Genomic DNA, 15602 nt, shown 5'->3' with positions numbered 1-15602 from the left:
CATGTACATTTTAGAATCAACTTGATATCTTCAACAGTAAAACCTGCTGGGATTTTGACTGAGAATGCATTAAATCTACAGATCACTTGGGGGAAATTGTAATCTTTATTAATATGGGGTTGTCAAGTCCAAGAGCATGGTACATTCTTCCTTTTATTCAGACCCTTTTACATTTTTCTCAATATTATTTGTTGTTTTCAGCACCGAGATTTAATATAGCTTACACTAGATTTATTTCTCTGTATTAAATGATTTTGGTACTAAGTGAATATTTTAAAATTTTCATTTATTATGTGATTGTTGTTGGCATATAGAAAAATCACTGATTTTAAAAAAATATTTATTTTGGGTGCCAGGACGGCTCGGTTGGTTAAGTGTCTGCCTTCAGCTCAGGTTGGGATCCCAGGGTTCTGGGAATGAGTCCTAAGGTGGGCTCCCTGCTCAGCGGGGAGTCCGCTCCTCCCTCTCCCTCTGCCCCTCTCCTGGCTTGTGCACTCTCTCTCTCTCTCTCTCTCAAATAAATACAATCTTAAAAAAATAAAATAAAAAAATATTTTTTTTCTACCCAGGCACCTGCTAAATTCCCTTAAGTCATTCGTAGAATCTTTTGTATTTCTTACGTACATGATCGTGTCACCTGTAAATAGAGTTTCATTCCCAATCCTGTGTGTTGACTGCTTTTTCTTTCCTTTTGCACTAACACGGTCATTACCATGTGGAGTGGAAGTCCTGATGGCAGGCACCTTTTAACTCATTCCTGATGAGATTAAATTAAAACTCACTATTTAATCCCATTCAAGGGGACAGCTCTTGATATTTAACCTTTTCTTAACTAAGGAATTTACTTCATTTCATATTTTAAATGTGATATTCAGCATGCTCTCCCTCTAGAGTTCTCCACTTCTCCCTTTTCAGCCCCAGAATCTAATCTTCATGCAGAGGATTCTTCATGGGAATCTTCACAGGAAAAGATGTCTGGTCTGGGTGTCATCTGCTGGGTCCTGCTTGCCTGGGCCAGGGCCATCCGATCCTGCTAGGATTTGGTTTGGGCTTCTGTTCTATTGCATCTGTTGCTGGCTTTACTTATTCAGCCGTGCCACCCCGTCCTTCACCCAGGCCACCCTCAGCCTCTGCCCTCCTGCCCCCCTCACTCTCAGCCCTGTCCTCGTCCAGCAGCCCATGCTACCCCCCAGCCCCCACCCACCTTGTGGATGATGGCTCATGGGAAAGGGAGGTAACGTTTGACACCATCTCTCTGCCTAAAGGTGCCAAGTTACCTCTCCTTCTCCATTGCAGCTACCTTGTGAAGGTGAGGATGACCAGGTGAGACCCCTCCTCTCAGATTCGAGTGGGAAATGGGTCACAAGCTCCGCTGGGTCTGTGTACTGAAGACATCACGATTGAGGCACATGGTAGGCATTACGAAAGAACACTCATAATTTTTTAGCCTAAACCTTGTTTATCCCTTAGTCCGCTAGTTTTCAAAGTGTGGTCCTTGACCAGCAACATGAGAATCACCCAGAAAACTTATTAGAAATGCAAACTTTTGGGCCCCACACCGGCCCTACTGATTCAGAGTCTGGGGGCGGAGGGTGGCTAGCAATGGACATTTTCATGAGCTCCCCAAGGGACTGTGGTACAAGCTCCAGTTTGAGGATCACTGCCCTCCTCTCCTCATTACGCTATGGACTAGAAGGGCCGGGAGAATGTATGCAGGTGACTGGCCCTGGCTGAGACACCAGCAGGTCCTGGGTGTGTTAGTCTGAGCTCCATATAAGTGGGTTCGGGTGTAGGCTGGGTCTGCCAGGGCAGCCGGATTTCCTTCTCGGAGAAGGGGCGTTCACTCCCCATCTGCTGGATGCTAGAGGCAGTTTCCGTTTCTGGGGCAGGTTCGGTGAGGGCAGTTTCAGACTCCCAATCACTGGGGCAGCCTGCTCCCCGTGAGGTCCTGGTTGCCGTAGCAACTGTGTGGGACCATTAGGAGGACTGGGAGAAGCAGGAAATCGGGTGCAAGCCGGGGAGTCTGAAAGACTCTACAGTCTGTTCCCCTCTGTGGGTGTGGGGGTGTGGGGGTGTGGAATTCCTGCTCTCTCATGATTCTGTTTTCAGTTCCAAGGTGTGGCTTCTCGGAGGTCTGCTCTTCTCTAGGGAGGAAATGAAGAAGAGAAGGGGAGGGTAAAATGATTCTTTCATTTTAAAAAAAATCATGTCCCAGGTCAGTTAACATCGTCTCTCTTTTTCTGAAATGCCAGTATTCGGTTCCTAACACATTAGCTGCCGTGTCCTAGATTTTCATACTCATGTCTAGTGGCATGTTTTCCAAGTCTGTCTCTCTTTTTTTATGATTTTCTTTATTTATTTGACAAAGAGAGAGAGCGCAAGGTGGTGGGGGGAGAAGCAGGCAAAGGGAGAAAGAGAAGCAGGCTCTCCATGGAGCAGGGAGCCTGACTCGGGGCTCGATCCCAGGACACCAGGATCACGACCTGAGCCGAAGGCAGATGCTTAACTGACTGAGCCACCCAGGCACCCTCCAAGTCTGTCTCTTTACATGAAACTGGAAAGTTCTCTTCCAATAGCCGCATATTCACTCAACAAATGTCTCAAGGAGGAACTAACTAGAGGGCATCAGAAGACAGGCTACTATGAACAGGGCCAAGGGATTCACTAGGAATTCCACCGCGGAGGCGCAGCAGAGACCTGCTGAGTTGGGGATGAAGCTGGAGATCACGTACTGGTCAGCAGCAGCAGCATCACCCAGGAACTTGCTAGAAAGGCAAACGCGTGCACCCCCTCCTCAACCTGCTGACTCAGACCCTCTGCAGGTGGGGCCTGGCAACCTCTAGGTGATGCTTGCTAACGTCTGAGAATCTGTGCCCTAGGGTATCTCTCAAAGAGTGGTCCCAGCACCACAACTACGGGTCAGCAGCATCAGCCTCATCGGGGAACTTGCTAGAATTGTTAGAACTTGTTAAGAGTCACAAATTCTCCAGCCAAAGGTTGCATCTGTTGCTCTGAACCCTGTTTGTCTGGAGCAAAGCAAACAGGTCAGTTAGGAGAGACTGGAATGAACCTGCCATGAAGCCATGAAGCCAGGATTCATCTGGATAAGAAAAGAAGTTGAGGGATTATGCACACGACCAAGGTCTTTAGTTAGTGTCACCAAGGCACAACAATTAAAGGAACATGAAATTGGCCTTAATGTTGGGAGGTTGAGTACAATGACAGTCAATGTTCAGAAACCAATCAATGTAGACAGAAAGATTAGGTAACTGGTGAAATTTTTGCGTAATTTAACAGAAGAGGACAAAGCTTAGTCAATGCATGACACCAAAGACTTGGAAACAGCCCAAACATCCACATATAGGAAACAGGACTCCATTTAATTATACCTAATTTGATCAAAATAGTCCTTAAAATGTTTAAGGGATTTTCATGATTATAATATACATGACATCATTGAGTAGAGCGTCGTGGTTTATTAGGCTGGACCTTGAGAATCTGAGAAAGCTAAATTGAATTCTGTTTGTCCTGGGATATCACACTTCTCTTCTTTCAAGCTATATAACACTTATAAATTCTCATATTAATGAAAAAAATGCAGGATAAAAAGTGATATTCTTCATTGATCCCTAAAACGATCTCTTCTTCCCCACTTTTATAGACTGTGTACATCTTTAGGCATTTACATACGTACATATAGATACAGTAATTATACATATAATTAACATGTTCAGGTTTTTGTATGGAAATGGGATAATCTATGTAATATCCTGTAAACACTTCTCTAATTTCACAATATTCTAAAGCTATTTCTAAGGCTTATCCATGAAGAGCTCCCTAATTCTTCAACTTCTGCATGCAATTCCAGTCTGGTTATTCCATAAACTGTTCCTCTAATTATATACCCATACAGCGCCTGCATATATTACTGATGCAACAGCCTGCTGTACATGGCCTGTGTATGTCCAAGTATTTTTCTACTAAAACCTAGTTCATCAAAAGATAATGAGCTATATTGTTTTCAGAGGTATGACCAAGTTGTACTTTGAAAAACATGAGCCAGTTTTTAAACCCAACTCCAGTGTTGGAAAGTTCTTGGCTCTCAGAGCCTGACCACAGTAGATATTACGTTTTAGATATTGTGACTTTCCTGCCAAGAAGTTAGGGCTCATGAGTAATTTCATTGCATTTCCCCGATTCCGACTGGCTCTGACCATCTTTCACCTTTATTGGCCCTTTGTCTGCATTTGAAAAATGAATTGTTCACAGAATCTCATTCACTTACTGAGCAGCTCCTCCTTTTCCTAGTTACTAAGCTGTGCACAGATTGTGAATATTAATTTCAGCTATGCCCTATGCAAATGTCTCAGATCTGCTGCGTATCACTTTGCTTCCGGGAGATATTCTATCTTTAATATAGTGTCATTGATTCCATTAGTCATTTCCATTTTGCTTCCTGAACCTTAAGTATTGCTTAAGACCTCTCCTCTGTGACTCTATACTATTATAATTTATTGTAACATTGGTATGCTCTTTCCATCTGAGCTTCTATCTCATCTGGCATTTACCTCTGTGGACAACTCCAAAAACAGACCTTCTTCCTCCCCTAGAGGATGTTATCTCCTCATTGTTCACGGAATCATTTTACAGCTGATATGTGGATGTCTGGGCTTGTTTCTCTAGTCCATTGATCTACTCATCTGTTCCTATGCCAATTATTATTCTATAATGACTTTAATTACTATAGCTTTATAGTCTGTGGATAGAGGGACCCCTCCCTTATTCCCTCTCTCTTTTTTAAAGATTTTAGTTATTTGAGAGAGAGAGAGGGAGCACACTGAGGTGGAAGGGCAGAGGGAGAAGCAGACTCCCCACTGAGCAGGCAGCCCTGTCACAGGGCTCAATCCCAGGACCCTGGGATCATGACCCGAGCTGAAGGCAGACGCTTAACCAGATTTTTCTTCTCTCTCCATAGGCTTTACACAGCTCTTTTTGAATGATCAAGTATTTAAGGTTGTAATATTAGGGGTCCTTTGCCATGGAGAATGCAATGTTTCTTTTCTTCTCTAATTTCTCATTTTTCCTGCACAGGAAACCTCCTGACTTATACACTTGCTTGCATTTTCATTGTTTTTTGTTTTTGTTTTTGGGTTTTTTTTTTAAATTTTTGGCTTGGTTTTTGTTGATTTTTTGTCTAACTATATATATATTATATATATATAAAGTTTGGCATGCATATGTGTTTTTCTTATTGCCTTTGCCAGTTTTTTTTAAAGAAAGCTAAATGACAATGGGAGCATCCTAGACATTTTTGTTACAATAATGAAAATGTTCCCATTGTTTCATTATTTCAGATGTTATTTGCTGTGGGTTTTGAGTATGAATGTTTGTTCTCTAAGTGATTTTCCTTTCTCCCTTGATTTTAAATAGTATTTTTAAGGTTTTTGCACTAAAAAAAGCTGTCATTGAAGTGTAGTTGACATATAATGTTATATGAGTTTCAGGTATACAACATAGTGACTTGACAATGATTCTATATATTATTTAATGCTCACCAAGAAAAGTGTAGTCACCACATTACCTTATTGACTATATTCCCTATACTGTATTTTTCATCTCTGTGACTTATTTGCAAATAGTATTGTTTTTTAAAATTGGCTGAATCTTATCAAATTCAGAGTTTGGTACCCATTGGGAGTTTTTCTTTCCTCTGTTAATGTACTAAATTTGAATAACAGGGTCTTTATAATCAATAATCAACCTTTTTGTTCATCTCAGGGCCAAAATTTATTAACTCTATAGCAGCATAATTTTGCTATTTTGTATTTAGAAATTGTATCTGTTTAAAATGGAAATCAGTTTATTTATTCTTTTGTGGCTACATGTATGTTTGCCCTGTTTGTTTTGGGGATGTCTTTGTCTCCTAGAATAAGATGGTGAAGTTTCCCATACTATTTTCTTTCTTCTGCTTTGTATAATAAGGAAATATGTTCTTTGAAGTTTTCATTTATTTATTTATTTATTCATTAAAGATTTATTTATTTATTTATTTGACAGAGAGAGAGACAGCCAGCGAGAGAGGGAACACAAGCAGGGGGAGTGGGAGAAAGAAGCAGGCTCCTAGCGGAGGAGCCTGATGTGGGGCTCGATCCCATAATGCCGGGATCACGCCCTGAGCCGAAGGCAGACGCTTAACCGCTGTGCACCCAGGTGCCCCCATTCTTCAAAGTTTTGATTTACTTTCCACACAAAATGGTCCNCCTGATGTGGGGCTCGATCCCATAATGCCGGGATCACGCCCTGAGCTGAAGGCAGACGCTTAACCGCTGTGCACCCAGGCGCCCCCATTCTTCAAAGTTTTGATTGACTTTCCACACAAAATGGTCANTTCATTTATTTATTTATTTATTCATTAAAGATTTATTTATTTATTTATTTGACAGAGAGAGAGACAGCCAGCGAGAGAGGGAACACAAGCAGGGGGAGTGGGAGAGGAAGAAGCAGGCTCCTAGCGGAGGAGCCTGATGTGGGGCTCGATCCCATAATGCCGGGATCACGCCCTGAGCCGAAGGCAGACGCTTAACCGCTGTGCACCCAGGTGCCCCCATTCTTCAAAGTTTTGATTTACTTTCCACACAAAATGGTCCAGACCATGTCCCTTTTTAAGAAATGATTTTGTTCACTCTGGAGTCATTGGTCAGGAGTATTTTCTGAGTCCAAAATAGTTAACAGTCCTATAATTTATTCTGTCTTCCCTAAAAATACAAATTTATTGGAATAAAGATGCATACTTTTTTCATTTCTGAATAGTAGTAACTGTGGGTAGATCATTCTTGCTTTTTATGCTTGGAGTCTCTCTCTTTTTTTTTTTTTTAAAGATTTTATTTATTTATTTGACAGAGAGAGAGACAGCCAGTGAGAGTGGGAACACAGGCAGGGGGAGCGGGAGAGGAAGAAGCAGGCTCCCAGCAGAGCAGCCTGATGTGGGGCTCGATCCCAGAATGCCGGGATCACGCCCTGAGCCAAAGGCAGATGCTTAACGACTGAGCCACCCAGGCGCCCCTGCTTGGAGTATCTTTTGTAATCTTTCTTAATACAAATGCCTATTGGTCATAAAGAATTATATATATATTTTTCCCAGTCGTGTCATTTTTCTTTAGGGTAGAAATGGGCTGGCCTGACAGTCTCTGGTTTTGGCTTGATGTCCTGTTCCCACTAATAGATTTCATTGCACTGTACCTATTTAAGACTGTTACTCCCCACAAGGCTATACATTTATTTTTTTAATTTCTATTTTTGTATTATTATATCAAGTAGGTTCCATGCCCAGTGTGGGACTCAAGCTCGTGACTCTGAGATCCAGAGTCGCACACTCTGCGGACTGAGCCAGCCAGGCACCCAGGCTGTCCATTTCTTCGGATACTCCTNTCTTCGGATACTCCCTTGACCACACTCGGCAAATGTTGATATATTTCAATTCCTAAATAGTTCAAAATCTGAGTTAATACCTCCTTTGCTGTAGTGCTTCATAATTAAAAATATTTCAGATAACATTTCATTATTTTGTTCTCTGGCTTTTTAATACACATGATTGCAGTTTGGGCAGAGAATTGGACATAGAATTTCTGCCTTTAGAATATGTGGAGACTTTCTTTGTTCCTAATACATTGCCAAACTCAAAGGCTGGCTATTAACTGACGGTTGGCTATAAAGTAACTTTGTAACATTTAGATCAATTTAATTGTGACACTCTTCTTCTTAATTCCATTTGCCTATGTGAACTGTTTTCTGAGACAGAGATGTAAAATTCCCTGTGGTTTTCTTTTTGTTTCTATTAAATATTTACTTGATTTAAAGCATACAGTATTGTTGCATAAAGGTTAATGCAGATTCTGAGTAAGACTAATATTTATCAACGTAAAATTCTTCTTTGTGTCTTTGACATTGAACATTTGGACATTAACTTTCTGTGCTCTTTCACTACCTAGGCATTGAAAGGTGGAGGGGACTCTGACAGGGGAGGACTTAATGGATGCCAAAGGAATATTTTGGCACGAACCCATCTATTGTTTCTAAACCAAATTTAATACAGAAAAGTCAGTCCTTGATCATAATGAGCTCCTACTATATACACTGTGACTTCTTTTTTATTTTTATTATTTCATTTATTTTTTATTTATTTATTTGACAGAGACAGAGACAGTGAGAGAGGGAACACAAGCAGGGGGAGTGGGAGAGGGAGAAGCAGGCTTCCTGCTGAGCAGGGAGCCTGATGCGAGGCTCGATCCCAGGACCCTGGGATCATGACCCGAGCCGAAGGCAGATGCTTAACAACTGAGCCACCCAGGCGCCCCTACACTGTGACTTCTTTACATTATTTTGTTTCCTCTGCATGGGTCTTCGAATTGTTTAGTGATCTTTCTGGTCTGACAATTGTAAGTGCTCTAATGTGAGTTCTGAATACTTTATCTGCACCAAAAGGAATGTTCCAAGAGATGTATTTCTAGGGTAACTTCCTTCCCATGACACAATCATGTCAGTTACTCCAGGCTCAGGAACTGGATTCATTCCTCAGTCAATCCAAAAGTCCTAGACAACTTTTCTGTTTCTATTGAAATAATGCTTTAAAGAAAAAAAAATCATACGTATTCAGTGGAAAAGTTAAAAATATGGATTACAAAGAAAATGTACCAATACGGCCACATCTCAGCCCACCACTGTTTGCAATTTTTCCTAGGAACCTGTATATTTTCTTCAAAGTCCCACTACATAAAATTTATAATATATATTATCAGTTTAACATAAATTCTACAAGTCATTAAATTACAATATACAACTGATAATATATAAATTATTGATTTTATGGCTTCTTTGTAGCAACAGCCCATGAATAGGTATAATTTGACCAATCCCTCAATGTAGGCAGTTTTCTACTTTTTTCACTATTATAAAACACTGCTACGGACATATTTCTAGTTAACTATTGTATATTTATCTTAGGATGCATTCCTGGGAATTTCTCTATTGAACCTTGTTTCTTTTTCATTTATGACAAAACCCAAATTTACCTCTTCTTTGAAGGCATCACTCCTATGCAAATTGTGATCTCACTTTTCAACATCTCTTGGCCAATGTATCAGTATTTAGCACTACCTGTTGTAATAATAATTTTTAAAAAGACTTTATTTATTTATTTGAGAAAGAGAGTACAAGCAGTGTGAGGGGGAGAGGGAGAAGCAGGCTCCCTGACACGGGGCTTGATCCCGGGACCCTGGGATCATGACCTGAGCCGAAGGCAGACGTTCAACTGACTGAGACACCCAGGCGCCCCAGAAAGGAAGAAATTCCTAAATGTACTTAAGTTACCTTATAGGACACACAGAATGGCAGAATGAGAAACTTAGCAAATCTTCTTCCTAAAAGCACTGATAAAACTGAACAAAATTGTAAAACAACCATTTCAGGACTCTGGTGGTAGCCCAAGGGCATATAACAAATTGAGAAGATACTTCTCCAAGGAAACTACTAAACTGTGGATACAAACAGTGACATTTTTTGTGTTTTATCCCAGCTGTCAGGTCAAAAGTCTCATGGCAAGCTAGACAACTAGACACTTTGCTGCTAGAGAGGACTGACTTAATTCCAAAACTCAGCTTTTGGAAACTGTAGCAATCTCCATGCAACCGAGTGAGGAAGGTCAATGTTGCAGTTAGCCTGACTTTGTGATCCCTACTGGGGTCAGCAACAAACTGGCAAACTAGCCAAGACTTTAATCAGAAATCCAAGAAAGGAGATAGGTAGAGTTAGCCTTGATAAGTTCCCTATATCCCTGGTGATCTGGACTTCTGAGCAAAGGTGTGCACATGCTTAGAAGAGGAGGGAACATTGACTATCTACCCTTTCCTGGATAAATGGGAGGCCTTGCGCAGGCACAGAGGAGACAGAGTGTACCATGGAAAATAAAATCTGGAGCCGACTTGTCAACAACTGAACTTTCAATTCAATACCCAACCTTCACATAGGTCCGTTCATTGGCAAAAGGTAGAAGAAGCCTTACTGGCTGGAGACATTTGAGCACAATCTCTGACCAATCATTGGCTAACTCAAACCTATGCTGAAAGAGGAATGAAACCAGGTTTATGAATGAAATCAAGAATAATTGTTTAAAATGATGAGCAGGGGGGGCGCCTGGGTGGTGCAGTCGTTAAGCGCCTGCCTTCGGCTCAGGGCGTGATCCCGGCGTTATGGGATCGAGCCCCACATCGGGCTCCTCCGCTATGAGCCTGCTTNAATAAAATAAAATGATGAGCAGGGGGCATCTGGGTGGCTCAGTCGGTTAAGCGTCCGACTCCTGATTTCAGCTCAGGTCATAATCTCAGGGTCCAGAGATAGAGCTCCTTGTCGGGCTCTGTGCTCAGTGGGGAGTCTGCGTGAGATTCTCTTCCTCTCCCTCTGCCCCTCCCCGCCCACTCACTCACTCTCTCTCTCTAAAATCAATCAATCAATAAAATATTGAGCAGAGACAACAGTGGTTGTACACCCTGGGGGAGACAGACTCCAAAGAATTAGACAAGTCACCAAACAACAAAACCTGCAACAATAGTGCCCTCGTGTGGTAGAAATCGGAATTCCAGAGTTGCTGCAATATTATCCCGTTTTTAAGGGGAAAAAAAAATGACAAACCATGTAAAGAAATCAGAAATTGTGGCCCACACTGAGAAAAGCAACCAACAGAGATTTTGAAATTTTGGCGGGGGGGCGGGGCGCACCCAGTTGCCGGACTTACAGAGAAAGACTTCAAAAACGGTTTTTGTAGGTATATGTTCAAAGAACTAAAGGAAACCAGGGCAGGTATGACGATTCAAATAAAGGATATCACTAGCGATAGGATTTATGAAAACTGGAAGTTCTGGAGTTTAGAAGTACCATAACGGAAATGGACCTTTCACTAGAGAGGTTCTACAGCAGATCTGAGCTGGCAGAAGAGAATTCGGCAGAAAGCAACGTTGAAGACGGGGCAATAGAAATGACCCAATGTGAAGAGGAGGAAGAACAAGAATGAATAAAAATGCACAGAGCATCAAAGACCTGTGGAATGCCATCAAGCATGCCAACACATGCCTAGTAGAAGTCTTAGAAGGAGAGGAGAGAAAGAGAAAGAGAAAGTATTTGAATACTGGCCAGAAAGATCTCAAATTGGTGAAAAACAGTCATTTACATATCCTAGAAGGTCAATAAACTCCACATAGGGAAAGGAGAGAATTCTTCAACTCCAACCATCAGGATCACACAGCTGAAAGCCAGCGAGAAAATCTTGAAATGAGCCAGAGAACTATGACCCATCATGTACAAGAGAACAACAGTATAAAACGCAGCTGACTTTTCAAAAACCGGCAGAGGGCAGAGGCAGTGGGATGATACTTCCAAAGTGCTGAAGGAAAGAGACCAAGCCTGTTCAGCAAGACTCATTATTTCTGGGAAGTATTCAGATGTGCTAGATTATTTTTCCCCCCACGGATTTAATTTTTTTCTTTCATTCTGAGGCTTCTAGTTAGTAAATAATGGTATTTCTTTATTTTATATTTGCCTTAATTTTAATATTCTTTTAAATCCAATCTGGATTTTTCTAAATTCTTCATGGACTTGCCATTTAACTATTTTGTCTTTGCCTGTTATTCCATGTATCCCATCGATTGTATTCATTCCCAGTAGTTCTACTTTATTTTTTAAATTACTTCCTGATCCTGCTTCAGGTTAGCAATACCTTAGCCATCATTTCTTTAAAAAGATTTTTACTGATTTATTTGACAGAGTGAGTGAGAGAGCACAAGCAGGGGAGGGGAGTGGCAGAGGGAGAGAGAGAAGCAGTCTCCTTCCTGAGCAGGGAGCCCAACGCAGGACTCGATTCCAGGATCCTGGGATCATGACCCAATCTGAAGGCAGACACTTAACCAACGGAGCCACCCAGGCACCTCCTCTTATCCACTGTTTTGAGACTAGAGTAGTATTACCCACCACTCCGATGCAGGCAAGTAACAGGATGCTATGCTAATTACACTTTCTCTAGGTGGTAGAGAGTCTCATATTTAATACCTCATATTTTTGTAACTTATTTTGTTTTATTTCATGAAGCAAAACCCAAATGTTTTTCTAGCAATTGAATAAATCCAAATAAAAAATCAGTGATAAAACATTGTATCTGGAGACCTGGGTGGCTCAGTTGGTTAGGTGTCTGCCTTTAGCTCAGGTCATGATCCCAGGGTTCTGGGATCAATTCCCGCATTGGGCTCCTTGTTCAGCAGGGAACCTGCTTCTCCCCCTACCTGATACTCCCCCTGCTTGTGCTCTCTCTCTTTCGCTGACAAATAAAATCTTAAAAAAAAAACAACAACACAGACTTTGTATTTGATTGGCAAAAATATAAAAAATTGGTAGAATCTGAGGTTGGAAAAATCAGGATAGCAATTATATACACACACACACACACACACACACACACACGTATTAGAGTTTAGAGTGCAAACGGACCAGAACTTGACTTTTGTGCTTTAATATGTGGCAAGTATACAATTGAGATTCCTCTTTGAACAAGTCTAATTCTGGAACTTTAAATATAGTATACTGGTGATTAAGTCCACAAAGATCTATACACAAGATAGTGGATCACTCTTTATATTAACAAACATATATGCGAAAACAATGCAAATTCCAGGTAGTAAACCAATGGGTAAGTCTAGTATGGCACTGTAACTGTTAGTGTTAAAGTAACATTAAAATCAATGTACTATATTTATATTTAATCATGTATCAAATCATTAAAATCTGTGGCTAAACAAAAACTTGAGAGTAAAATCCCAATGAACACTTTCTCTATTAAGTGTAAACTTTTTTTGACTGTAGGGGCACCTGGGTGGCTCAGTCAGTTAGGCATCTGACTCTTTATTTCAGCTCAGGTCATGATCTCAGGGTCCTGCTCTGTACTCAGTGGGGAATCTGCTTGAGGATTCTTTCCCTCTCCCTTTGCCCCTCCCCGACTCTCTCTCATAAATAAATAAGTAAGTAAGTAAGTTTTTGGAGTGTAAAATTTTTAATGCATAATTCTTACAGAAAAAAAACTTGAGTTTAGAGAATAACGTCTGTGCCCTTTTATTAAATATTGGTGCTGTTTTTACATGAGACCTTCAGAATGCATAGCTGCACCACTCACTCTGAATCACCCACAACACTGCTACTTCCGAACCTGCAATCACCATATCCTTGTATCTTACACACACACACACACACACACACACACACACACACCCCTCATGGTGATTTATAGTGTGATGTGAGAGTCTAATCTTTTCTTCTCTTATCGTTTCCCCATCAGCCTGCCAACCAACTCTGGATTTTTCTCCTGAACTTAATAAATGCAGAGTGCCTTCAGACAGAGCTCACACTTGACTGCACGGCAAAGACTTTCCACTGGAATGCAGAACCATGAATGTGAGAACTGTGGAATCTCATCCTTTACACGACATAAGAAAATTCGTATGGTAGAGAAACCACAAAAACAGGATGCATACGTGAAGGCCTTTTAGGTATTGTTCATTGTTTTCTATTCACCAAAACATCCATGCATTTGAGCAACTCTTTGAAGGTCATGATTGTGGAAATACTTTTTACCAGAGCTTCAAAGTTTATACAACATCAGAAAAAGCTTACAGGACCCAAACTACACAAATGTGATGCGTGTAACAAGGGCTTTCCATTTTACTCCCTCCTTACTGAACATCGGAGAGTTCACACTGGAGACAAACCCTTTCCGTGTGATGAATACAGAAGGGCCTTTAGCCAACAGGCGACCTTGAAATGACATAAGAGAATTCATACCCCAGGGCAACACTTCGAATGCAATAAATGTATAGATACCTTGGACAAAGTGTCAAAGCTTATTGAACACTGGGAAAGTCCTACTGAACCAACATTATACAAATGTGATAAATGTGAAAAATACTTTAAGTTTTACTTACAATCTAACAGACATCAGAGAACTCATACTGGAGAGAAATCCTTCAAACATAATCTATGTGGAAAGATCTTTAGTCAAGAAGAAGTTCTGAGATGGCATTAAAAAGTTCACACTGGAGGGGCGCCTGGGTGGCACAGCGGTTAAGTGTCTGGCTCAGGGCGTGATCCCGGCATTATGGGATCGAGCCCCACATCAGGCTCCTCCGCTATGAGCCTGCTTCTTCCTCTCCCACTCCCCCTGCTTGTGTTCCCTCTCTTGCTGGCTGTCTCTATCTCTGTCGAATAAATAAATAAAATCTTTAAAAAAAAAATTTCACACTGGAGAGAAACTTTTTCATTGTCAAGTATGTGGACATGATTTTAGCACTAACTATGATCTTACCCAGCATGAAAGAACTCATACTGGAGAAAAGCCAGAGGGGTGTAGCCAGCATGACAAGACCTTCAGAACTGCATCTAATTTCAGCAATCATAAAAGAACTCACTTAGAAGGGAAACCCTTTGTATTCAGTGTAAAAAAGCGTTTAAAAGAAGGTCATACCTTGTTTCAATGTCAGAAAACTCATAGGAAACAGAATTTCTAAAATCAGGGTAATACTGCAAAGGTCTCTAGGTGCCACGTCTTTGTTAAACACCAGAGAATTTATCCAGAGAGAGTCTATCTATAGCTACATAGCTTTCCATACTGAATCCTCAACTCTTGTTCATCAGAATTCATACTGAAAAATCCTAGAATATAAAACGCATGTAGGAAATAAGAACATACTCAGCAAGGAAATAGCATCTATATGATTACAGATATAGTTTCTATCTTCCTTTGACCATGGTTCTTTTAAATATCCACCATAAAAAAGAGAAGATTCAGCCTAGGATTTGAAATAAGCCCAGGCTTTGTCTTTATCGTATTCCCTATACTGACAGTAGGAAGCGAAGAATACTGTAATCAGAAAAATACTTTATTGAGGTAATTCACTGAAGATAATAAATTAGATCACAAAAAATTTTTAGGAATAGAGGCAATATGGTAAATGATAAAAAGATTGTGTGGAAAACTGTACATCCAATCCAAGTACACATAAATAAATGATGTGAACTCTGTTTCTGGGATTAAAACTATTAAAGAAAATTCCTAGGGCCGCCTGGGTGGCTCAGGTCATGATCTCAGGGTCCTGGGATCTGCCAGATTCTGGCTCCATGCTCAGCGGGGATTCTGCTTGTCCCTCTCCCTTTGCCCCTTCCCCACTCATGCTCTGTCTCTCTCAAATAAATACAAAAATAAATAAAATATTTTTTAAAAATACCCTTTCCTGGATAAATGGGAGGCCTTGTGCAGGCAAGGCCATAGAGCATATAGACATAGAGCATATCATGGAAAATAAAATCTGGAGCTGACTTGTAAACAGATTGAACCTTCAATACCCAACCTTCCCATAGGTTCATCGGCAAAAGGTAGAAGAAGCCTTACTGGCTAGAGACGTTTGAGCACATGAAAAGTCCACCGTCATTAGCCATTAAGGAAATGCATAAGAAAGCCATAATGAGACATCACTGCATACCTATCAGAGTGGCCAAAAGAAAAAATAGTTCCACCC

Source organism: Ailuropoda melanoleuca, chromosome 13 (genome assembly GCF_002007445.2).
Source record: "Ailuropoda melanoleuca isolate Jingjing chromosome 13, ASM200744v2, whole genome shotgun sequence".
Lineage (NCBI taxonomy): Eukaryota > Metazoa > Chordata > Mammalia > Carnivora > Ursidae > Ailuropoda > Ailuropoda melanoleuca.
Note: the sequence above shows the minus strand (reverse complement) of the source record.